The sequence below is a fragment of the Athene noctua genome, chromosome Z (genome assembly GCF_965140245.1).
Source record: "Athene noctua chromosome Z, bAthNoc1.hap1.1, whole genome shotgun sequence".
Lineage (NCBI taxonomy): Eukaryota > Metazoa > Chordata > Aves > Strigiformes > Strigidae > Athene > Athene noctua.
Window position 1 is genome coordinate 84331393 of NC_134077.1, and position 24863 is coordinate 84356255.

Here is a 24863-nt window from a genome sequence, read left to right on the forward strand (position 1 = left end):
GCACAAGAACTGCAGACCTTGCTGAGAAGGAGCACCACCATCAGACTGGTTAAGTCAATTTTATTTGAAAAGACAACGATGCTTTACAAACACCAAGGGACACATTTTCAAGTACTTCATAAGGTTTTAGATATAGAGTCCCATCAACATCAATGGGACTTAAGCAGCCAAATCCACATGCATTGCACTGAAAATGTACCCCTGAGGCCCCAATTCACAGCAGCATTAAAAACACAAGCCGTTTTACCCCCAGGACTTTTGCTTCCATGATCCATGAAGAGAGCAAAATACACTTTTTGGCTCATTAAGCCTTTTCACAGTACACAAATGAACAGAGGCAGCTGGGTAATGGTTGGTGCTCTCCAGTTCCTGCATGAAGAACCAGGGAAGCATGCTGCAGTGTATGGTCATTGTGCATTTAAATATTGTACTGAGATTTTCCTCAAAAAAAGACACATTAATTGTCTTGAAACCCTGGCACTTCTAAAGTATTTGCACCTTTCTCTGGAGAAATGTGTTTAATGATCCTTTCAATGTCATGTCTGACTGGTCAGGGATCGGCAAATCCATCATATTCTTGCCATCTTTCTTCAATCTGATCATTATTTGGTGGGCTGTGTAAAATTCTTGATCCTGATTTCTACTGACACAGAAAAACCTCAATTAAGCATGCGTTTCCTTACAAAACATGCATCTGCTCCTCTTTTTTGATATTTATTGCCTTAAACATATTTATTATCCTGCAGGGAGTAGGAATTCTACACTAGCTTATGAGATTAACAAAGAGGTAGGTAAGGTCTCCAAACTAAAAATAAAAAAATGAAAAATGACCAATAAAATTAAAATTTTGTTCCTGGCTTCCAGTTGCTGCTAGTATTTTTGCTGCTTGCTACACCTTGGAAAAAATCTTCAGCATTCAAATAAGTAGTTAACATTTATTCTTGCTTCATTTAAGACTTTTCATGTGAAAGAGCATCTGTTTATTTGCTGTTCTATGCCAATTTTCTTTGGGATAACAATATCAGATAATGCCGTAGTGTAATAGTTGTGTTCAGCTTGTATAACAAAGCAGATAATTGGGTTTAGAAGTTCACTTGCAAGCTACACAGTGTATTCCTGGGTATATCTGCCTATTGTGCATTGACACTAGTGAAAATAAATACGTTATTTGGGTTGTTATCCCCAGATTTGGGGGTAGGGCGAATTATCTGAGTTTTCTAAACAGCTGGATTTTATAAAACTGTTGTAAGCCATTCTTCTTTCTTGGGAACCTGCTGGTAAGAGGATATATATTGGGACCTAGAGCTTGGGTTTGGAACAAGTCCATGAGGAAAAAAAGGCATTTCCATCTGTATCTGTTTGGTCCCGGTCCAGCTTTTAATGAATAGTGATCCATATATTATAATAAAACCCATTGCCAGACTTGCAAGCACAGTGGAGTGCCTAAAGAGTGGATTGTCTCCTGGTGCCTGTGATTCCAGTGCTGAGTCAGTGTGGGGAGGTCCCTTTGCCCTTCTGTGTCATGTCTGTCCCGAATCGATGGACGGCTGTCAGTCATCAGAGCTGTGCTCTGGGACGAGTCACCAGCTACAGCCTAGCTGGGACCTGCCAAGAACCTCCTATGCCCTCTGCAAAACCTGAATGGGGAGGCAGCTTCGTAATTAATAATGGAAAACTTTGCAGATTGGAGGCTTGAATTAATGGTTGCGTTATTCACTCGTTTTTTTCTTTATGTTTTCAAGTGAATGTAGGTTTTTTTGTGAAAGGTGTACATAGGCTTCTCTCTCTTCACCTTGCTCGAAGAACGAGTATTGCACTCTGTAATCAGATTCTCTTTGTGCAACCAGACTGGCACGCTGCAGCCTTGACATGCATCACAGCCTGCAGCGTGAAAGCAGCTGAGATTTCATCCGGTATTCAGTTTCAGGGGTAGTTCATGCCAGCTCAGGTCCCCTGAGACATAGGTAACAAGTAGGAAGAAACAAATTCATTACCAGCTGCTAACTTTACTCTGCTATCTTTCCTGTGATGTCTGATAATACAATGTCCCAGGGTGTCTTGAGCAGAGTGAGACAATCTTATATGACTTACGTTGTGATCTCTCTCCCCTGGATTGGACAGAATCTCTGTCCAGGATGTCAGACTAGCTGTGTGGCGGCGCACTCGAAGCCAGTGACAGAGGCAAGGGATCTGAAACCACCCTGCTCTCATCGCTTTTCTGCTTTTCCTCAGTGGCTGTGACACAATTAATACTGCATTTCCCAGCTTTTTGTTGCTTTGTTTCAACTGCATGTCTCAGAGGGAAAACCCCCTCACTTCACCAAAGCGATTAAAATCGCAAGAGTGGCAAGGATTGACACTTGTTTTGAACTAGGGGTTTCGGCAAGATGATTTACTGCTGTAGCTGGAGCGGGAGCACTCATGTGTGACTCTGGCTGCATTGCATGTGCCATTCTCATCCACGCGTAACGTGTGGTCTGGGGCGGGTGGCATGCGTCCAAGCCTGCCTCCCATGTGCAGCGCACTCTAAAAATGCCAAGCGCAAGGCCGAGAACATCAGTGAGAGAAGAGAGAGCAGCGGCCATACCTTGCCATTGAGCTGGTCCTCAAAACGCATCTGCTCTGCTCTGAAGCCTGCCTGGGAAATCCTACCTGCTGCAGGATAGCAAAAAGAAGTCTTTGTCCAAAGCGGAGGGAATCAGCTGCATCTCAGCAGTTCATGCCACTGCAAGAATGAGCTCAAAGTCTGCAGCTTGCTCTGCAGCAGAACTGCGTGCTCTCTGCAATGGGAACACACTTCTGCTGTTTCATGTATGTCTGGTCTTCATAAGAAAACTATAGAGTGTCTATAGGTGTGTTTTGATTACAGCCCCGATATATAGTTTACCCTCTAAAATGGAGATTTGTCTGGAGTCAAAATACCCTAGAATGTCAAGAAACCACAGTAAATAAAAAGGGAGGAAAAACATCAGTATTTCATTAGGAGATGCTATTGTTTTTTTTTCCACTGGAAAAAGAAAAACAACCCCCTATTCATTTATATTTATCTTGTTATTCATTTTGTTTGAGACTCCTGCTTTAGGATTCAAGACTAGTCTTTTGAATTGGTCTTGGACTTTGTCTCAACACTCCCTCCACTCTGTTTACTGAGGATGAGAGAATTGCCACTATCTCTGGGACAACTGGAAAATTTTGCTTAAAAGTATGCTGCTTTTCACGCTGGTTTTTATATTCACCACCTCCTTTTCCTTTGGGTGCTCATTCTCTGCTGTATGCATGAAGATCTCCCCAGGAGTGCCACAGGGCACTGAAGACTTCCTGGGGCAATAAGGTGGAGCAGCCCTCTGAAGAGAGTAAAATGAATTCCTGCACAGAAGTAGGAAACAGAAATTAAGGAAAACACGCCTCAGAGCTAGAGAACTTCTTTTTCCTTTGCTGAGATTCAGGAGAGTGCACTTCTCAGGCTGCTGCCAACATTTGCCAGTTGAATCTTTCTTGTGTTCCTTATTATCCTGGTTTTCTAAAGCTGTAAGCAGTACCTAAAGCTGAGTGACCATCCTCAGAGCACCAATGATGGAATGCCTTTACACTGTCAATATTTTGTGACACTGATTTCTTTTTATTTAATTTCCTACTTACTTTCCTATCTCCTGCAGTCAGATTAGAATGAGGTTTTGGTCCATGCATGTTCAGTTATGCTGTTGACCCATCTCAGACACAGATGCCATGGACTGTGATCAGTCTGTGAGGTCTCCTCTATTGGTATTGGTATAATTCTGCTGTGATTTTGGTTCCAAAATTCATCCTCATTCAAATTGATCTGCCAGCTGCCTACCTAAGTGTCTTGATATACTTCCTTATGCAATACTTAGCTTTGCTGTGCAGTATTTACCTTTGACATAGATATTGAAAATGTTTTGGCATTGTCCTAACCTCTATTTCCTCTGTTGCAGGTACTGGAATTGTGAGTCCTGTCTGGTGTAGTTAGAGGGTGTATATATATATATATGCAAATATTCAGCTTAATTCATTGATGTCTACAAGGCTGTTACACTTTCTAATGGATTCTGTGACACTGACAATGATGTCTTGTCTTCCATTTGCTTTTGTTGCTCCTCATTGTTCTTTTTTGCAGACAAGTAAGTGCCCAGTGGAGCTATATTTGTGTGCAAGTATATGTGTACAGCTCACGTGTAAGGCACAGCTGTTAGGGAACACTAATTGCTGCTGCCTGTGCTCCCGCTGACATCCTTGTAGTTGTAGTTGTAGACGGCCTACCAGAAGCTGATGGGTGTATCCCATGCTAATCATATATTTTTGTATATTTTCTCCACAACACCCACAGCTCTTCCTTGGTATTTGGTTTTTATGTCTTCTAAGACAGCAGCATGATCTCTGTGCAGTCACGGCACAATGGCTCTTTTCAGCATGGGTCATCTTGCAAGGCAGTTTCAACATGCATATACTGATCTTCTCTTTTATGAGGTTCAACTTCTGTTGATGACAAACTATTAGATATGGCACTTCAAAGGGCTGAGAAATGTGTTCTGAGTGTTTCTGACAGTCTGCTTTGGTCTTCCAAGTCCTTTATTGACAAGATCAGACAGAGCATGGAGCTACTTTTTCTCTGTTACAACCCATAGTATCTATTCTTTAATTTTTTCCACTGTCTGATTCAATCCTTAGAAAATCTGTTGTCTCTCTTGCTGTCTAATCAGCACCCAGTTCAGGAGCATGTCCCCTTTCATAACTATCAGCCTAGGGAGTAGAATTTGGTTTATGTGGTTTATGCTATGCTCTCATTATTATATTGTTCTCTTAATTCATATCTTGGGGTAGAATGTCTTGAGCTTCTGAAAATTCATGTTTGTACAAGCCAACTTATTTGCAACATTATGTGCTATGCAATTACCATGTGCTGTGCAAAGAGAGCCAAAACAATGCAACATTCAGGCTTTGTTTCTTCATCCAGAGGATGAGAATGGATGGATGGATGGATGAGGAAACAGTAGCTACCTCTTGAAAGTAAGACAATATAAATGCCTGAATATTAATTCTGCATCAATGTAATTTGTGAATGATACTGAAGGTGAATCCTTGGCAGAATTTATTGTATTTTCCAGTCTTGGGATGGAGACCAGGAAATAAAAGACAAGGGTTTTACAAATGTGAACATGCAGAGTGGGGCAGGAACAGTCTGGTGACATTGGTTTGCAGCACAGCTTACAAGTTGAAATTTGTTGGAAGAAAAAGGGGGAGAGAAGGTTTGCAGGTTAGATGTTAGGGCTGTCACCTGAGAGACATCAGCCTCTGCCTCATTTTACATTCACCAGTGAAAATGAACAAACTCATCCAAAGCTCAAGACTTTCTCATGCTCTGTGTCTTCTCACAGAGTTGTAGTACTTTCTGTAATACTTTGCACACTTTATTTTTAAAAACAATATAAATAGCGTCCTTGCTTCATATTGTTGTCATAACACGAAAGGTAGATTTTCAACTTTGTACAGACTAACACTCACTGTGGTTCAATTTCTGATGAAAAGAGTAGTAATGTGTCTATTTATTGCCCTGCCAACCATTTGTGCATGGTCTACAGCTAATTCTAGGAATGCCTATGAGAATCCAGATGGAGAAGGCTTGGACCTGTCTGTACCCTGCCTGCACAACTCGTACATGTGGCACACAGGAAACAGAAGCTTGGAATTTATATTGCTTTACTAACATAGCTCAGGAGTTTCTTTTACAATAGCTGTGACCATTACTAATGTGCTTCTGTGAGAGCATTGCATGGTCTGGAACAAACACTCCTGGAATACGTGTCCATGGATGAACACCTTTACTGCAAATTTTTCTCTCCTTTTGACAGCATCTTTGCCTTGCTCCATTCCTGAGACAGTACTCTCTTTTTGATTTCTTTTTTTTTTTTTTTTTTTTCTGAATTTGGATATAAATCCATAACATCTGTGAAGGACATAATTCAGAGATGTGACTATACTGCCTGGGGCTGATCTGACAACTGTGCAAAGCCCATTGAAAGGACCAGTTCACATCTTGGGAGACATCCATATGTGTGTGGCCTAGAGTGCATGGAGAAACTGATCCACACAGCCAGGGTGGACTCATCATTGCAGACGTCCTAGCAACTTTAATGATTTAGTAATCATCTCCTGGTGGAAAGAACTGTTTTATTGACTTGCGTGTGATAAGAGCAGGCTCACATAATACTGCACAATTGCAGCCCAAGATGATGGGAGTGTGGAGCAGGAGGGAAAGGTGAAGGAAGAGGCAATTTTAATTTTAAAACAAAGGTAGTATGTTTTGAATTCTTACCCTGGTAGAGATAAACTTTTCAAATAGGAAAAGATCTGAAGAGTCTTCAGTTTAGATTGATTTTCAGAAACTAGAGACAGCTGAAGCCTATGGCTATTAACATAGCAAAGCGATGACAGAAGAGTGAAATGATGCAAGAAGGGATCGATCAGCGAGGGACTATGAAAGAAGATGGTTGGATTTGTGTTGCCATTGTTTTCCCTTGGTATTCTAGCTACCATATTCGTATTGTGAGTTTAAAGATACATGAAGCTCCTACTTAAAATGTTTTATGGACAGACTTCTGCTTTTGATTTATCTAGGCCACAGTTTTAATCGGGTTAAACAAAAAGGGGGATAATTGCTTTTGCTAATTGGAATCAGTTTTGAATTGGCTGTAGTACTCTGAGTTCCTTGCATGTTGTTATGTGATGGTTGCATCTGTGGCTTGAGATGGATCTGCTTAAAGCACTCCCTTGTACTAAGTTACCTTAAAAAGGCTTTTAAGTACAAAAAAGCAGGGTTTCTTTGAATTCAAAAAGAAAAAAAAAAAAAAAAAGCAAAATCCATCTTTTTAAGCAGTGCAAGCTCTGAGCAGCTAGGGAAGAAAGTGCAGAAGTACAAAGGTTTGTAAACAAGGCTGCCATCACCATTTCAGTCTTCTGGTGAGTTCTGGCTCTGAGCAGCTCCATGACTTTTTGCACAGCAGTAAGCACTGCAGCTTGCCTTTGGTCCCCAGCATGTCCCTTCCATCCCACCAAGGCTCTGCTGATCTGTTCCCTCTCCTCCCTCCTGTCTTTGTGCTGTGCCTTGCTTGCTTGTTGTTGCAGCCTGGGGAAGCTTGCTTCCACCAGCAGTGCTCAGAAGACCCCCAGGGAAGGAGCCATCTCCCCCTCTCGCACACGCGTGGGAGGAAACCACAAACCGAGAACAAATGCCAGAACAGTTGCCATCCATCATAGACGTCGTCACTGAAGAGGGACTCAACGAGCGTTGCGTGAATATTTTTTCATGTGTCTAAGGTTTCAGGCTGTCCTATTCAGATTTGCCACATGTTTGCAAAGTTGATTTTTTTTTTTCCTTCATTGTCCTCCAACTACGCTTGTAAGAGGATACCAAACCCAACATCCTACATGCAAAGAATTGCAGACTACTACTGTTAGGTGGGAATGAGAACTTGGCATCTACCCAGCAGGGCCCAGCAACCCTTCTCCTACCAGAGGTCATCACATCCGACCAGATGTGTCACCCTTCCTGAAGTACCATAAAGAAGAGGTTTTCTATCAGGGCTCATGCAGAAACCTACTTGACTTGCCACACTCAAATGAGCCCATGCCTCAGCTGGGCTGAGGTTAATGTCCACAAGTACACTCTCTGGTTGCTTCAAGCATGGAGCAGACCCTGAAATCCCAGTAAAAAAGATGAAAGCCCCAACAGACCACATCTTTGACAGACTAAAAACAGGTATGTGATCAGACATTATGCTCAGCTCAAGGGGCATCTCAGTGTGCTGCTATAGCCCCGGGGTGTGTGCTGGGGCCTTTGGCAGGAATCGCTCAAGTGCTCTTTAACAGAAGAAGTTGAGAAGTTGAACATAAAGGAGTTTTATTTTTTTCCCCTCAGGCATAATAGATCCAGGACAGTTTAATATTGCAGCTTTTGTGCAAAGTTACATGAGTTATTTGATAACCATATGTGGTTAATACCTCAGATTTATGTACCATGTGAAAGATTAAACTTCCAGTAATGTATGTCCCTTCCTACAACTAGATTTTAGCATTAAAAGCAATTTTAGAGCAAAAAATATACTGCTACCACCTCTCATTACAGCACCAACATTTTCTTGGCTCCCTCTCCTGAATAATGCTCATCTCCAATCCCACTTACTTCAAGTACTTAAAGGCCACAAGGCAACATGAGCAAATGCCAAATGTAGAAACATGAAGGCTTGAAAACTACTTCTACCAAATGGGGTCATTCTTTTTCCTTTGAAGATTTCATCTCTTCTGTCTTCAGATTCATAACAGATAATCAGACAGTCCAACATCTAAAAGGTCTCTGAGAATGATGTAGACAGTAAGGTAGCAGTTAGAAAGATTTTCAAATTTTAAAGAACTGCACAGAGCTATTTTTACTAGCTACGTTGCCTGGATAAGTGCTTGGATAATTTATCTACACTTTTCACATCAATGTTCGCTATCAGTATCATCTTCAGTTATACTATGGCCCCATGGGGAATGAAAAAAAAATTAATTATTAAGATCATTAACTTTAATCAGTGTTAGGATTTATACTTTACGCTGTGCACTAGTTTCAATATAAAACAATGCCTATGAGTATGTTAAGTGATTTATTTGCAGGCAATGACATTCAAAGTGATTCTGGAAGTTCAAGGCTTAATTTTCCTCTAAAGCTTCTGTGCAGGGAACCCTACCAGCATTTCTTTGAAATGTTTTCCCCGTGCCTGAAGCACAGCTTGAAAAGTTACTTAATTAATGTAATTTTTTTCTGTCTTAGAAGGGATGGTCTCTGAGAACCCAGAGGAAAAGGCAAATATCAATAAGATTGTAAGACTGGTAATAAGTAGAAGATGAATCTGTCAGAATAAAGCAGGCTTGTTCTCCTCACCCCTCTCTGGTGTCGGGTTAGAATACCTATAAATTAGTAACTTTTTTTATTATCCTTAGAGAATTCTGTAATATGTGTATGCTACTCTCTAAACTGTATACCTACTGAAGTTGAGTCATGCTCTGAGGTTTGACAGACCTTCCAGTGTTATCAACAAAAACCTCTCCAAAAAAAAGAAAGAAAGAATTCAGCATAAAGCCTACCCCAAAACAGAAGAGGCAGTCCAGAATCATCACTCAGGAAACCTCTCATGAGCTTACTGAAAGACTAAACATTCTCCAGTTGATGAGTTTGAAGTTTTTGTCCCAGCTCGGTAAGCAGAGCCCAACAGCTCATCATCCTCGTGGTGAATAGTGGGGTCTGACTACCATGTCTTTCCTTATCCATTTCTCTAATTCCTGAAATTTCTATTTCCTGAACAGAATTTAGGAAATTTCCAAAAATACCATTTCTGAAACAGAGGTGTTTACAGTGCTTTTGATGGAATTCCGTTTTAATGATAGAGGGACTGAATAGAGTGACCTCATGTCAGCACTTTTCTTCCATTCCCTCATAAGAGGTCACTGGAACAGGCTCCTCAGGAAAGTGGTCATGTCACCAAGCCTGTCAGAGTTCACAGAGCATCTGGATGACAGTCATATGGTTTAGTTTTAGGTAGTCCTGAAAGGAGCAGTGAGTTGGACTTGATGATCCTTATGGGTCCTTTCTAACCTGAGATATTCTATGATTCTATAAGAGGCACTAGATTGTACAAATGGAAAGTGATGAGCATTTAAATCAATACAAGATGTAAGAGGTTGGTTAAGGTTAAGCACACAGGCCATCTAGCTGACCTTGCCCAGTGAAAACCAGAACATATCAGCCCTAATTGATGGGAGTGAATAATTCAGAAGACTAGTATATTTTTTAGTTTTCTTAGACAAAATGTTGTGAAGATATTGTTTCAACAAAAATGGCCATTCTTTAATTAGAAAGAAGCCATTTAACCCTTTTGGGAGACTGAAGTGTGAAATGTACAAAACCTGGAAGAATCTGAGTCTTGACATGAGGGAAAAGACACGTTCTCATAACTCTTCAGAGTCATTAATTCAATTCTTTCAGAGTCCATAACTGTTACTATGGACATTGGAACAACAACTAACAACTTTTGAACCAGATGTTTCATGGGTGCATAATCCAGTTAATTGTTTGAAATCAAGTGAAGGTCTGACTTGTCATTGGAAAATAAGACATGCCATGCCAGCTGTGTTTCCACATTTCTCTTTAGTCTACTCCAACAGCTGGAACAGCCTGAAAAAAAATAGATGTTTCCTTCAGAATTTTATCAGGCAGTAGGAAGACTCAGGGCAACAGCTAGTTTGCACCTTTAAAATTTCCACTTTAAATTCTCCAGTGTTTTACAATGGTGGTCTCAAGCATAGATACTCAGATAAAACTATGGACTTACAGAGGTCTGCACACAACTGTCTCAGGACAAGAAATATGTCAACTTGTGTTTGGCTTTTTTTTCATTTTTTGACAAGACAACATTTTATTATGGTGTTTCCTGAAGTCTAGCCTAACCTCTCTGTGGTTTTAGATATTTGATATGACAGATAAACATTTATATCCATTGTTCTTGAAAATTCTTTGAAGAATATCAACTAGCTCAAGATGCTGACTGATCGATAAAGAAATCATGAAAACTCACCCCATCAAAAGGCATCTTTTTTCTGACTAAGAGATGGTTCTGGCTAAGGTCTAGTGCCTTCAGTGTGATTCATTAGCATGACTTGTTATGAAAACAGGCTCATTGAAACATAAAATATTTTGTTTTAATTAACGATTATCTCAGGTATTGGGAACAATACTCTTCTCTTTCCATAGCAACTACTTTAGGAGACTTATGACCAGAGAATCTCTGTATGGATTAACCTGCCTGACTCACAGCCCATATTACCTTAAAGCATTACTTCTGTTCCTTTATGTCTTTTCCTTCCTCTCTGCTTTTGTTGTTTTTTTGGTTGTTGTGGGTTTTCTTTCTTTCTTTCTTTCTTTCTTTCTTTCTTTCTTTCTTTCTTTCTTTCTTTCTTTCTTTCTTTCTTTCTTTCTTTCTTTCTTTCTTTCTTTCTTTCCTTTTTTTTTTTTTTAAATAATTTCGTTTTGTTTTGTTTGTTGCTGGTTTTGTTTGGTTTTTTTTTTTTTTTTGTTTTTTTTTGTCATATTATGGTATTGAATATGAGAATTAACTTTCTACAACAAAGTGTGTCTGCCTCTCAGTTGGTAACCTGCCCCAAAGTAATGAGTACCTATGTCTAATACAGTGCAGAAATTAACAAAGGAGTCTACTTTGTGGAGGTATTTTCCCTGTATGCTTGAGTTTCAAAATGTGGCGTGATTGGGTAGGTCTGGGTGGCCTCCCCAGGAAAGATGAGGCCAGCAGTCAGAGGAGGGAAGAGAAGGATGCTAAGGGGATGGAATGGGAAGAGCTACTCTGATCAGTTGGTGGTAGATTTCTGAGAGCCAAGGTAGCATTCCTGCTCAGCAGTGTGCTGGAACATACCCCATGAGCTTATTTGGAAATAGCCCAGGTGGTGTAGAAATAGCCTTAGATTTGTGGAGGACGTGTCATTACATCAGCTGAGATATGCGCGTTCCTGGAGCTGTGGTTAGGCACTAACTGGGATTCACAAAAATGCACAGTCAAGTATAGCTGGTTTTAATATGGCTTCATTATGATGACTTGTATAAATCCAGATTTAGTGGAATTTTCCTGCTAATAACAGCTGTGAAATCAGCTCAACAAATACTTGTCATTACCTTTCAGAACTAATATTTAATTCCCAAAATCTATTCTTAACTTTGGAGCTTTTTAAGTTCTTTGTACAAAAGAAGTTTTATAATGCAATATTGAACAAATTAAATGAAATTATTACTAACATCATTATGTTTTGATCTTGTGTGGAAGAGAATTAGGGTGCAATCATTATTTGGAAAAATAAGGATTTGATTTTCTATGGTTCATCCTGTAACATGGATTTTATCTTCTCATAGTGAGATTTCTTCACCTGATCTTTAGAGTTTACTGTAGCTCATGTCGATAAGCTTAGCTTGGGGTTGTACGCACTTCTTCAAGCTGAAATCATTCCTTTCTTTCACCAGATGTGTTTTTGATTAAAACACAGTTTTATTGTTGGTGTGTATTTCCTGTTTTCCACCTATCTTAATTCCCACACGTCACATAAGGACTCCCCTAATATGATGGATTTATGGAGAGACCTGTTAACATAGCAATAACCGCAGCTTCCCTCTCAGCTACTGCCTGTCAGCACACACACCAAAGTGGTGCAAGACGATTCGGGTACACGATGTCTCCTTCTCCCTGTTTTTTACACAGCCAGGCTTTTACACAGGCATGACTGAGCTCCAGCTATCTGCTGTGCATAAGCTGAGCTGGGAGCTGATGCCTACTGTTTGCTCTGCGTGACCATGGAGGAGCAGATAGACAGGCAACTGAGGGTGATATTAACAAGACAAAGCAGATTGGACAGAGCTTTCCTCTTTCTTCAAAAATTCCTGGTTAGGGAAAAGCAGCACTGCAAAAATTACAACAAATGAGCAGTAGTCTTGAACAGTAATACTGACGATGATAAAATTCAATCACTGATTGACAGAAGTCTGTGATTTCTCTGCTGTTTTTAGCATGAAGCAAGCTTTATTTATTATCTAATTCTAGAATTTTTGGCTTTTCTAATGCATGAGTCAGGTGGATTCATGTGCATGTCCTGCATGCCAACCTTCCTGAGTTCAGAATCCTCTTTAAGAGAGAGAAAAAAAGAATTTGAGAAAGGACAAAAAACCAAAAGCCATTCAATGTGAATTGTAGGTGTGAGTGATGTGGAATGAAATAGAAAGCGACGAGAAGAACATCAGTCAAACCATGTGGTGGAGATCCATTGATTTAAACAAACCCATGATAGTCTCATTTTATAGGAATTTCTTGTCCCATCCCTCTTCTACTACCACATGTTGAACACATGACTGTCCCAGATTTTGGAATACCTCTGTTTTGATAAAATATAGAAAATTCTGTTTATATGTTAGGCTACTTTGAGTGTGATTCTTGGGTGGCAGCTAGGATGCACGGATTTCCATGCAGTGCTCTCAGCTGCCATCAGCTGACTCTAGACGAGCTGGCTGTGTGCTTCTAATACCCATCAACTACAACAGGAGAAAAGACTTCCAGAAAAAAACAGGTCATATCCTGAAATGAAGTGTATGAGCTCCAGCAGTCTACCTTGTTTCACATATACAAACTCAGCAAGATTATGCACCTTGAGAATAAATATCAACTTGCTTGGAGGTCAAACACAGCAGAGGATACGTCATTAATAATTCCTCAGTAATAGTACTGTTAAAAAGGCTATAGTGCCTATGTCATATCCCTTTTTCTCACATTGGTTTTGACTTGGATAAATAGATGAGTAATGCATCTAAGTGGTGCCTGATGTTGCCTAACATAATAAGCAGCGTTACTGATGTCATACGTAACCACAGACTACACTGGAAGAGAGGTGCTATTTGAAAAGCTCTCTTCCTCGTCATGGCATTTCCCTCCTTTATAGTTCTGTTATTAATCTTTAGATCATTGCTAGAGGAAAGCTGCTAGAGGTGCAGGTATATCTAGGTAAGAGGATAAATCCCACAGGATGTGAGTTGTAAGGTTTTTTGTAATTCTTTCCTGCTCAGACTCCATCACAGCTGTGGATTTCAGGAAGAGGCTTTGCAAAAGTCTCTTGTTTCGGATCCTCTGTGCTGTTGGAGTAATTGAGACTAACCTGAGATAAGTGGATGCAGTGCAGCGTAACTTGTCTCCGAGGGGCTAAGAGGCATGAACCAGACAGAGAAGGATTTCATCACCACATTAGAGATAGCCTGAACTCATTCATCTACAAAAGAAACAAAGTGAACGAACAACTTGATAATGCCTCACAGTTTGAAGATTGCTTCTAGATGAATGACTTGCTTGTCTGCAAGTATAAGTACAGGGCTGCTTCTCCAACATATGATAAGAATAGAGAATCTCTTTCTTCAAAAGGGATTTTTCATTTGATAGTATCTGGTATGTGTGCACAGTTTTGAAAAATGTTTTTCCTTGCATCTTTGTTTCACCAGTAATTAGAATTAAATCCAAAGGTACAATTTATGTTCAACACATTTTGTTTGGTTCTATATCCTATTTTACAACCAAACTTGATATTTCTATCTGAATATATTTGTTATTGTTGTTGTTGTTGTTATTATTATTATTATCATATTCAAAGTAATTCAGTGAATGATTAATGTGAGCAGGTAACAGCCTGTGGCTCGTCAGCTTATTTGTTAGCGTGATTCATTTGCAGTTCATAATTTATTGATGGTGCTCAGTAATTATCTCTAGCTCACCTGCTATTCTTTTATACTCTGTGTCTATATGCTTCCCAGACCAGACCTGACAGAGGCAAGCTGGCTGCACAAACCCTTCTGTAACAGCTCTTTGTAAGCCCGTACTAAACATGTATTCATACAGGTGCTTATGCAAATCATTGAATGGAGTTGCTCTGCTCATTAAGTGCTGCAACACAGCATTGCTCTACGAATATTTTTATTGTTGTCAGAAAGCTGCTGGTTGTCTGTCTGGGATGGGGCTTTGAACACACGTTGCATTCTCTATGCTGTCTCACTTGGAGGACAGTAAAACTGTCAGAGACAGGAGGAATCCATTTTCCTTCTTTCAGAGGAGCTGTTTACAGGCAAAAATGTTAATAAGACTATCACTTTTTAACTTCTACCACTACCTTCTACTGACTGGTGGAGGGGACATGCCCCTTTGCTCTTGGGCATCACTCCATATGAAGATACTGAGCTCATCCAAGACACTCTGCAAGGGAGATAACAGTGGCTCCTGACTCTGAATCTGGTCTGCTGCCACAGAGGTTGGATTTTCTGGTTGGAGAACTGGATGAACAGTGTCTCACTGTTCAGAGGGGGATAGCTGGTGGGGATGTTTGAGTGAGGTCCCCTTGGAGACTTCCTCGTGTCTCTGGTGGAGGTTCGCTTTTGTTCATCGTGATCTTTTTCTGTGTGGATTTTTCCAATTTTCTTTTTATTTTGTGTGCTAATATTGAAAAGAGGCATATTTGAAAGGTCCTTAAATTAATTGCACACATCATGATCCAATTGTTATCGTACTAGCATTAAAATCTCTGCTGCTAATGAAGCTGGGTGTCGTTTGGGAACTATTAGACACACTGACCAACCTGCCCTCCACCAGACAGTTCAGTAGCAATTCTTGCATCGCTCACCTTTTCTGTAAACCTTACCAACTAATTAGAATGCATCAAAAATGACAGTGCCTGTTGATTGTAGGGCTGAAAACCAGAGATTATATAGTCATACAACACCACGCAATATGTGAGTCAGTCGGCCCCCTTTGAACGCTCTTCACATCTGGCTGGCTGTGAATGGGACTACTGTCAAAGGGGCTGCTGCTGTAGTACCTGGTTCCTTATGTACTAATTACAAGCTCCGAATGCAGGAGTTAGGAGAGTCTGGGGACTTGTGGCTGGAGTTCACACGGGCTGGCAAAACAAAGGACGCCCTGTTCCTCATTACGCTCCTACACTTAATTAGGAAGTGAGTTTGTTGATCACTGGCTGCGTTAAGAATCACTCATTTATAGCAGAGCACTTTGTGATTTTTGTGAAAGTTTATTTAAATGACATCTTACACTTTGGCCATAAGGGACATGCCTTTATTTTATCTGAGTTTAAATATGGGTCTTGTAGTCTTCTGGTCTGACAGAAAGAGAAACAGGAGTGTTTTGTTTCATGGGGCAAGCAGGGAGGAGAGAGGGGGTGGACGAGGGGAAGCATTTCATTGCAGGGTTTGGTTGATTGTTTTGGGATTGGCACATTGCTGTGTGAGTGCCGGTAAACCATTTAGAGATCTGTGCCTTGAATTTAGAGGACAGGGCTGCTGGTGATGGCAGTGCCACTCTCCTGCCTTCTGGTGGGGAGTTCAAGGTCAAAACATTTTATTGGTCTGACAGCTTGTCATGCTGAGCCTGTATGTGGATCTCTGCCAAGTCTGTGAGCTGGGGTAGCACTTTCCCTGCTCCTACCACTGTCTGTCCTGCCCGGAGGTCAATGAGACAGAGGTGGAGGCTGCATGGGGGCCATTGACATTCAGAGATATTTCGTCCTTTGAGAAGTAAATGCTGCAACAGTCCTTTCAATGCAGCTTGTGTTGAGAGTCAATTGCTTCCCCTTCTCTATTACAAGGATGCCATTAATATCCAGTGCCACTGTAGGAGCTAGCAATTCTTCGCTGCTAGAGCCAGTGGAGATGAATGATGGACTGTTTTCCTTGCCCAGAAACAGAGTTCCTGGGCTCTGACACACAGTGGCAAGGGAATCACAAGAAAGCAGAGTGGAGAAAAGCTTTAAGAGAGAAGCCAAGAGTGAGATATAATAGAAAAAACAGGGACCCATCTGATTTTTCTGTAGCAGCTCTAACTGGGATTAATCAGCCATTTGTGGAAAGAAATTTACTGTGATCTTTGCTCAGATAACATACATCATTATTACTTAATTATAGACATTTACCCAGCACTGCTTGCTATCCACTCTGATTCCTCAAGCATAAAATGCCTCTAATCTCAAAGCTATTATGGAAATTCTTCTAGCTGCATGTCTGCAGGGAAACCAGCAAGCAGTGATGCAGGGGAGCCAGTGGGTGTTTCTTGGAGGTCTTTTTGTAAGGCTGCTTATGTTTAGTGAGCATGAAGTCAGTTTACTAGGGTGAACAAACAGTTTAGAGACTGGAGGAAGGGAACAATTCCACACTAGTAAAAAAAAAAAGAGTCTCTCTTTTCCCTAAATATAACTAAAGTAAATCAGGTTTCTACAGTGTTTTGTAAATTGCCTCTGACTTTTATGCTCACCTGGTGACAAAGACTTTTTTAAACTCTTTGTTTTCATATGTATATATTGCTTCCTCCCCTACCCAAAAGAGTAAAAATCAACTGATAACAGCTTCAGACTTGTCAGGTAATAGTGATCCTGAGCTTCTGTTGGCATAATATTTTCCAGATGAGAGACTGAAAGTTTGCCTTGCTTCGAGGAAACCATTTATTCAATCCGTAAGTAGTGCTTGGCCCCTACCCAGAAATATGAGTGGATTCCTTCTTCTTACTATTGATGTTTTCAAAGAGTATTGAGGAGAGTGAAGAGTAAAGGTTGGACTGAAAAAGAAACCAATCATGTTAGTATGGATGGTTTGCATAAAGGTTATTTTTAGGAACAAAACACTATAGTACTCATGTGAAGTAGGTAGGTAGTAGGGTGTTTCAGTTTGTTCAGATGCATGAAGCATTTGTAGATTATCACAAGGAATTATGCACAGCCAACTATCCACCAGGAAAAATAGTGGAGTATGGGATTATGTTGCAAAAGTCTTGATTCTAAAAAAATTAAGTTCAGGCTGGAGTCTATAAACATTTACACATGCATTTAACTTCATTAAATGGCAAACAGCTGTAACTTCCTTTACAGTTATCCGCTGTTCTTCCTCTTGAAAGAGCTCTTTTGATCTCTAGGGTGCATGGAGTTTATATCTTCCTTGGGTCTGGTGCTGACCAGTAGAAAAGAGGAAATTCTCCCCTTTGATTAAAACAGTGTTAGTGGAAGGCTTGATACTGCAAAGACAAACTTGTACATGGGCTTCATTTAACAGCATGACCCATTGCTTCTACAGGAACGATCTCCAGTAGTAAGTGAACATAAAACATATAAAGCAATTGAATAAAGAGAGGAATAGAAAAAATCATGGAGAGATGGGAGGCCAAATCTTCTCCCTGTACAATTTTACATGGATTTTAAATGTGTAGACACAGCAGCAGGCTTTTCTATGATGAATGTTGACTCACTTGAGTTGCTACAGTGTGCCACATGCTAATGATTTCCGAGCTGGTACTCACCCTGATGAGATTCTCTACCTTCAGTGTGTTTTAAACATTGGCCTGCTTCAGCATGAACCCCTCCCTTGCTTTATTTGTCTGTAGAATCAGGTATGGGATCAACTGCCACTCAAACCAAGATCCATCAAACCTCCCAGTCACTCTTGGTAATGTTTTCTTAACCCAGCTATCAGCTGAGACACGAGACTACTGTGACTGTGTGGAGCCTTCAATCCATCATGAACATCACTGAGAAGAGCAGCTACTATCGCTGTTGGTTTCTGCTGACTCTCTGAAACAAACAAATTTACTTGTCTTTCTTGCTGTTTCTAGTTCTGTGCTGATCTATTCAAGACATAGTCTGTTTAAAGCAAGTCTCTACACATAGAGTGTTAAAATGTTACTATTACCAAGAAAACCATACCTGGAACCAAATTCTCAATCACAAACATATTGTGCTTCAGGTTTTTTTTTGTATGCTGTTTAAAATTATTTCTGTCAAATGCTTCCTTTTCAAATGGAAGACAGTAACTCTCAGGTTCCCATGATATAGTTTATCCTCTTGTATGTGATTTGACCCATTACACCTATAAGTTTTTGTGAGACACAAGGATAACGCAAGAATAGGCCAAAATGGGACACAGTTAGGGATTATGGCATTTACCTTTTAAAAGGGATCTTAAAGCAATCCTACAGGAGTGACAACACCCAGTGGCTGTTCTGGAGTTAATGTCTCTGCCTCAGTGTAAATGCCTTCCCTGCGTTCTACAGAGCAAAATCCAACATCTAAAGCACTAGTTTTCCATCAGATCCTTGTTCTTCAGGTCTTGCCAAGCTACCAAAGACTGTAATTCTGATATGTTCTCTATGTGATTTTTGATCTATGGTTCTATGATTCTATGATTCTCATTTCTGAGGAAAAACCTCTGTGTATCCTGTAGGAACAAGCAGGATCATTACTCTAATTTCTCTCAGCTGCTTTTTAACCGTAAGTGTTGTTTGGGCCTACCTTTGTTGTTGCTTTTTGTTTCTAGTTCTGGATTTGACAGAGGGCCCTGTGAAAAAGTTGTGGATAAAATCCTGTGTCACAGCAGCAGAGTTTCTATTGCATGGGAGCCTTGACTTCTGAAGATACTTTTGGACAATGTCTTTACGCACTCATCCTGTACGTGTCCTTCAGTCAACCCTTTCTGACATATTTACCATGCCATGTGGATGTTGTCTCCACAGAGGAAATCTCAACATCATCCAAGGAATACACCATCTTTTCTATGAGAGAATGATCTAATATTGCATTGCCTCACATTTAGAATTGAAAGAGCAGTATTTCCAAACTGCTGTGGAGTATGAATTGAGGGTGACTTCTAATGGATGGCTGCTCTACATGAAGCTGGGAGTTAAACCTTCAATGAAATGTAGTTTCACCAGAGAATCTTTCCCTTTCCATCTGTTCCTTGGATTTAGATTTCTAGTGTTTCATTGTGTTCGTATTATCATGCAGCACTATGTCTGGCATAGGTATTAAAATGTCTGGGTGTGCAGGTTCCATAATCCTAATGCTGGCTTCATCTTTCATGGGCTGTAATACTTGGTTTGCTGTATTTTTTTATTGTTACCACTGTAATTGTATTGTGAGGGCCCTTACTCCAGCTCTGGCTTGTTAAATAAATAGAACATATCCTTGTGTCTCATGCCTCCGCGTCTGGAAGGGATTTAAACCTCTTCTTTCGTCTGTATGTTTTGGCTGAGCTAAGATTTTCTCTTGAAAGACCCTGCAAGTTTCAGGGTATGTGTGTATTATACAGAGTTTGCTTTCATTAAGTTGTGCATTATTACAGCTTTGTTTGTGTTTGGGGTGTTGAGAATCACAGAGGCCAGTTCCTTTTAAACACTAAAGAGTACAAATACCCAGGAATATGCGTCTTCATTGATGCAGCTGCTGCTGCAGTTCACATGTGGTGTAAGTCTACGTTGTTGTGTTTCCTAAACAGTGGGTTTCATAGACTGTATCATCTCATGGTGGCATCTGGTAAATTGTCAAGAAGTAGTTAAAAAAAAAAAAAAAGAAAAAAAAAGAGCCACTTGAACACTACAATATAATAAAGAATATTTTTCTAAATCCCCATCCGCTGTCATTGTTCAGCCATCATCTGGCCTGCTTATTTTCTACCATTCACCCAGAAATCACTTGAAAAGGTGTTTTATTTAAGTAAATATATTTGAAGGATCTATTTTTCACAGAAATATTGATATTCGACATACACAAGGCAACTTTTCTGTGGAATCTGCTTTTGGAAGACGCCTTGCAACTTCTCCAACTTGTCCCTCTGGTCTCAGCCAGAGGACGCAGAAATGCGAACTTTCTTCATAAAGCCTGGGTGGCAAAAATCAGCTAGTCCATCTCCTAACTAAACAGTATTTAAAGTCTTTCCAGCAATATTAGTCTCAACTAATTTTTAACATCCTTATGAGATGAAGCTTAGTCAATTTATGTTAGGGTTTGGTTAATTTATCTTTTGTTGCTTTTCCCATTGCCTAGTTAACACTTTCATTGGCTGGATTTAACTATTTTTTCTACATGTAAGGGGATTTTCTATGGTAGACATTTACACTGTTGTAGCCATGTTATTCTGTTTTCTGCCATCTTCTCCATGTAGCATTATTTCTCCCAGTCCTTTCAACAGGCTGTGCTTTACAGGGATCACAGAGTTGTCCTCTGGGCTCTCACTGGTTGGCTGATGTCTTTCTCAAAGCATCGTGCTCAAAAATGGAAACAATGCTTCATCTGAACACTTATCAGGGCAGAGTGGGTTTTGGGGATTACTTCATGTGTCCCATCTTTGACAGTCCTTTCGGACTTCGCCTGAGGGTGTCTGTCTCCCAGCAGTGAGGCACCGTTGACTCATGTTCAGCTGTGGTCCAGGACAATCCCCAGCTCCTGCCTACATAACTGATCTCTAGCCAGTCACTACTTATCTTCTATTTACACAGTTGATTGGTTTTATCTATGTCTGATATTTTTACTGTTTATTTATGTTGCCTTGTCTTCTACTTATTTCAGACAATCGTTGTGGTTGTAGAGATCTTCTAAACTTTGAGTCCTTCCTTAAAAACTCCAGTTCAGTCTGATATAATCTGCAAATGTAACTGAGATACCTTCTTCCAGTGCTTAACACACAAAATAATGCCAAATATTGCCAAACCCCACACAGGCTCTTCTGTAGTTGACTGTGTGCAGGTTTGTTCATGAGCTGTAAAACCTTTGTAATACTTGGACTGAAAGATATACATGTCATATCATGATTTACTACTGAGTTTGCATAATATATTTATGTTTAATTTATTTCTTTTGATTGATTTCTCTTTCCCTGTCTTGATGTGGAGCAACATTTCTTTTTTCCTCCACATGTTTTTTAGTACTGTGAAGACAATGGAGAATCTTTTTCTTAGTTTTTTTAGGCTGAGTGGATTATAGAGGGGGAGGAAAGTTTCCAGCCTCTTAAAAGGAGGAGGAACTGCACAGACTGCAGATAGGTCATTCTTCAATAGATGAAATATTGTATGTTAAAACAGATAATTGCTTACTGAGTTTCACTCCTTCCCAAGTTCCCAGCTTGAACTGTAAACCTATAGGTCCTCTCTTCCCCAGTCCCTGTTTCACAGGTGAAGTAGGACCTTATGGGACCCACCTCGTGGAGTGTGTGCTCAGGAAAACAGAAGCCACCAGAGGTTTCTGGAGAACAGCTGCACGAATAACCTCACTGCACATAAATACACGCAGAGACAGTTCAAGGCTTCTCAGCACTACAGGCAAAAATGAACTTTCCTGACCTAAGGCTGTGAAGTGAGGGCTAGCAGAGACTGGGGGAGATCAGGGGAACAGACTACGCTGGAGTGGGAACAGAGTACTCTGCTCTGCAGAGGCAAGCCTGTTGCCTTTGTAGATGAGGAGGCTGGGCTGGCTGCAGCTAGGTGTGCTCCCCTTTCTTCTGGCGCAGCCTTTTGCACCTCATGCTTGGCTCTTCCTTCGGTCACAGCAACCAGTCTGTGACATGGGCCTTAAACACAGTGGGGTCATAAGCGTTTTGCATCCTCACAGCAGTCTGCTGTGCCAGGCTTGTTTTGTTCATACATCAAAGTTAGCCCTGAACATGCATGGAGGACCTGGTGTGAAATCCATCATTCTTCAAATCCATATTTAAGATGAATTTACTTGACAGTTTATAATACTTTGCCTGGTTACAGTTTAGAGTCTGGTTTGTATTATTAAGAACACTTCCTTATTATCTGAGGTTCATATTTTCCGCATTTGTGTTGTTTTTCTGAATTATACAATCATAGAATGGTTTGGGTTGGAAGGGAGAGGCTGAACCCCCCCAACTCTCTCAGCCTGTCCTCACAGGGGGTGCTCCAGCCCCCTAAGCATCTTCATGGTCTCCTCTGGCCCTGCTCCAGCAGGTCCGTGTCCTTCTGCTGTTGGTGGTCCCAGAGCTGGACCCAGCTCTGCAGGGGGGTCTCACAGACCGGAGCAGAGGGGCAGAAACCCCTCTCCTGACCTGCTGGGCATGTTGCTGTCTCACAGTCAGTTTTTCATCCTCTAATAATCTCAAGTCCTTCTACTCAGGGCTGCTCTGCATCCACTCATTGCCCAGCCTGTATTGTGCTTGGTATGGCCCTGCCCCATGTGCAGGACCTTGCACTTGGCCTTACTGAACAGACCCACCTCTCCAGCCTGTCCAGGTCCCTCCGAATGGCACATCTCTTCCTTCCAACATGTTGACTGCACCACACATCTTGGTGTCACTGGAAAACTTGCTGAGGATGCACTTAATCCCACTGTCCATGTCACCAACAAAGATGTTAAACAACACAGGACAAGAATGTAACTCTTGTCACAATCGTCTGAACTATGAAAATTCACTTTGTGTGAGTTGCCTTGGGTTTTATTGGCTTAGCTGAAATGATCTTCTCTGGATTTGACTGAAATCACTTGCATGTAGATTTTTTTCATGTGATTAACCCTGTGGACAACTTCTCTGAAAACACACGGACTACTGAAGGCACAGCTGAGGACGTTCACTACCCTTGTAGAGTCATGGGAATGCAAAAATCTAGTGAGGACAACTGCTTGCCTTTCTTTCAGAATATCTGGTCTTTTTCAGGTAGGAAGAGCTCCAGTGGTCAGTATGTGTGTTACCTTTCTGTATGTGTAACAGTATTTTAACAGATACTTGAATTTCAATAAGAGTACCAATAATTTTGGGATTTGATTTATTTAATTCTTACTGTGACAAAAGGATTAGGTTAAAGTCATGTTCATATAGGGCCACAAGGATCTCAGGGGGCTGGAGCCCCCCTGTGAGGACAGGCTGGGAGAGCTGGGGGGTTCAGCTGGAGGAGAGAAGGCTCCGGGGAGACCTTAGAGCGGCCTCCCAGGGCTGAAAGGGGCTGCAGGAACGGGGGGAGGGACTCGTCATCAGGGGGTGTGGGGATAGGATGAGGGGTGATGGGTTTAAACTGAAAGAGGGGAGATTTAGGTTAGATGTAAGGAAGAAAATCTTCCCTGTGAGGGTGGTGAGGCCCTGGCACAGGTTTCCCAGAGCAGCTGTGGCTGCCCCCTCCCTGGAAGGGTTCAAGGCCAGGTTGGACGGGGCTTTGGGCAACCTGGGCTGGTGGAAGGTGGCCCTGCCCGGGGCAGGGGGGTTGGAACTAGGTGGTCTTTAAGCTTCCTTCCAAGCCAAAGTATTTTGCGATTCTATGATGCTATTACCTAAAAATACAGTAACAATATGCCTTCATGAATTAAATATGGGTTTGAACTGAAGACGAGGATCATTGTTTTTTATTAGTTGGAGAACTACTCCAAGAAAGAAGGGTCAGTCTGAAAAACTTTATGAAAAAGTTTCTACCTTACAAGTAGCCGTGCAACTTATTAATACGATGACTGTGAAAATACATAATGAGATGTATGCTTTGTGGAGATCTTATTTAATGGCTTCAGTGATTTCCTTCTCAGAGAGCATATGACTTAATGAGGAAGCTGAAATTTGTTCTCAGTTACTAGAATTTCTCCAGATTTAACATGTGTGAGGGAGAGTAGTTTTAAAGCAGTCTTTTTAAGGCACAGGACAGCTTCCATTATTTCTTGTGAAGATTATGTAACCTTATCATTGAATATGTAATTAAAAACACTCTAAAGATGAGATAAGTGAAGTAAATTTTATTATGGTTCTGCGGTCAGTCTCCTAAGGACTAGCAGTGATCAGCAGACAGCATTTTGGAAATACATGAATCTGTTTACTGAGTTCCATACTTGTCTCATTGCTTTGTCTGCTGTATGATGCCTTTTTTCCCCACAAGTATCTCAAAACTTCCAGTTGCATGAGTGCTAGGAAGATTTCTTTTCAGATCCTATTTCTGCAAAATTTTTAGTCTAGGAAAAGTGACTAATACAGACACTAAATAGATATATGACAAATCAGTTTCAAAATTTCAAAGATAGTTAACTTTGGCAAATGTGCTTTTGCTTGTCAGTGAAAATATTCAGTATTTTAAAATACATTTAACTTCACTGAGGAAAAAATGTTTCATTTTAACTTTTGCTCCCTGACTGAAATTTCCTTATGAAATGGGTCTGCAATGATATAAAAGTGTAATTTTTCTTGTGGAATAGAACACAGGAAAAAAGAGGAATAATAACTTTTCGTGATGTCTCTTGAAGGCTGTGCTGAGATCCAGTCTCTTCAATATATTCATAAATTATATGAAGAAGAAACAAGATGTAACATAATTGTTTGCTGATATGCAAATCATCCAGGACAGCAGAATCTAAACCTCTTTGCAAAGATTTTTTGTAAAGATTTTACACGATTGACTAGTAGTCATTCTGATGTAATTCAGCCAATAGAAAAATCCCTCAATGTACATATGCTAAAGACAGACTCTTAA

At 40.6% G+C, this 24863-nt stretch overlaps 1 long non-coding RNA gene across 4 annotated transcripts in view; it reads left to right on the forward strand.

Moving 5' to 3' along the window:
- Window positions 1-24863, forward strand: part of LOC141973343 (uncharacterized) — a 99198-nt gene that overhangs the window by 46513 nt on the left and 27822 nt on the right. Inside the window, exon 6 of one of the 4 annotated variants that reach the window (XR_012635508.1) lies at window positions 18950-19946. The exons of the other annotated variants lie outside the window; for them this stretch is intronic. This is a non-coding gene — a long non-coding RNA (uncharacterized LOC141973343). Of the gene's footprint in view, window positions 1-18949; window positions 19947-24863 lie in introns of those variants that run through there. 4 annotated transcript variants of the gene reach the window in all.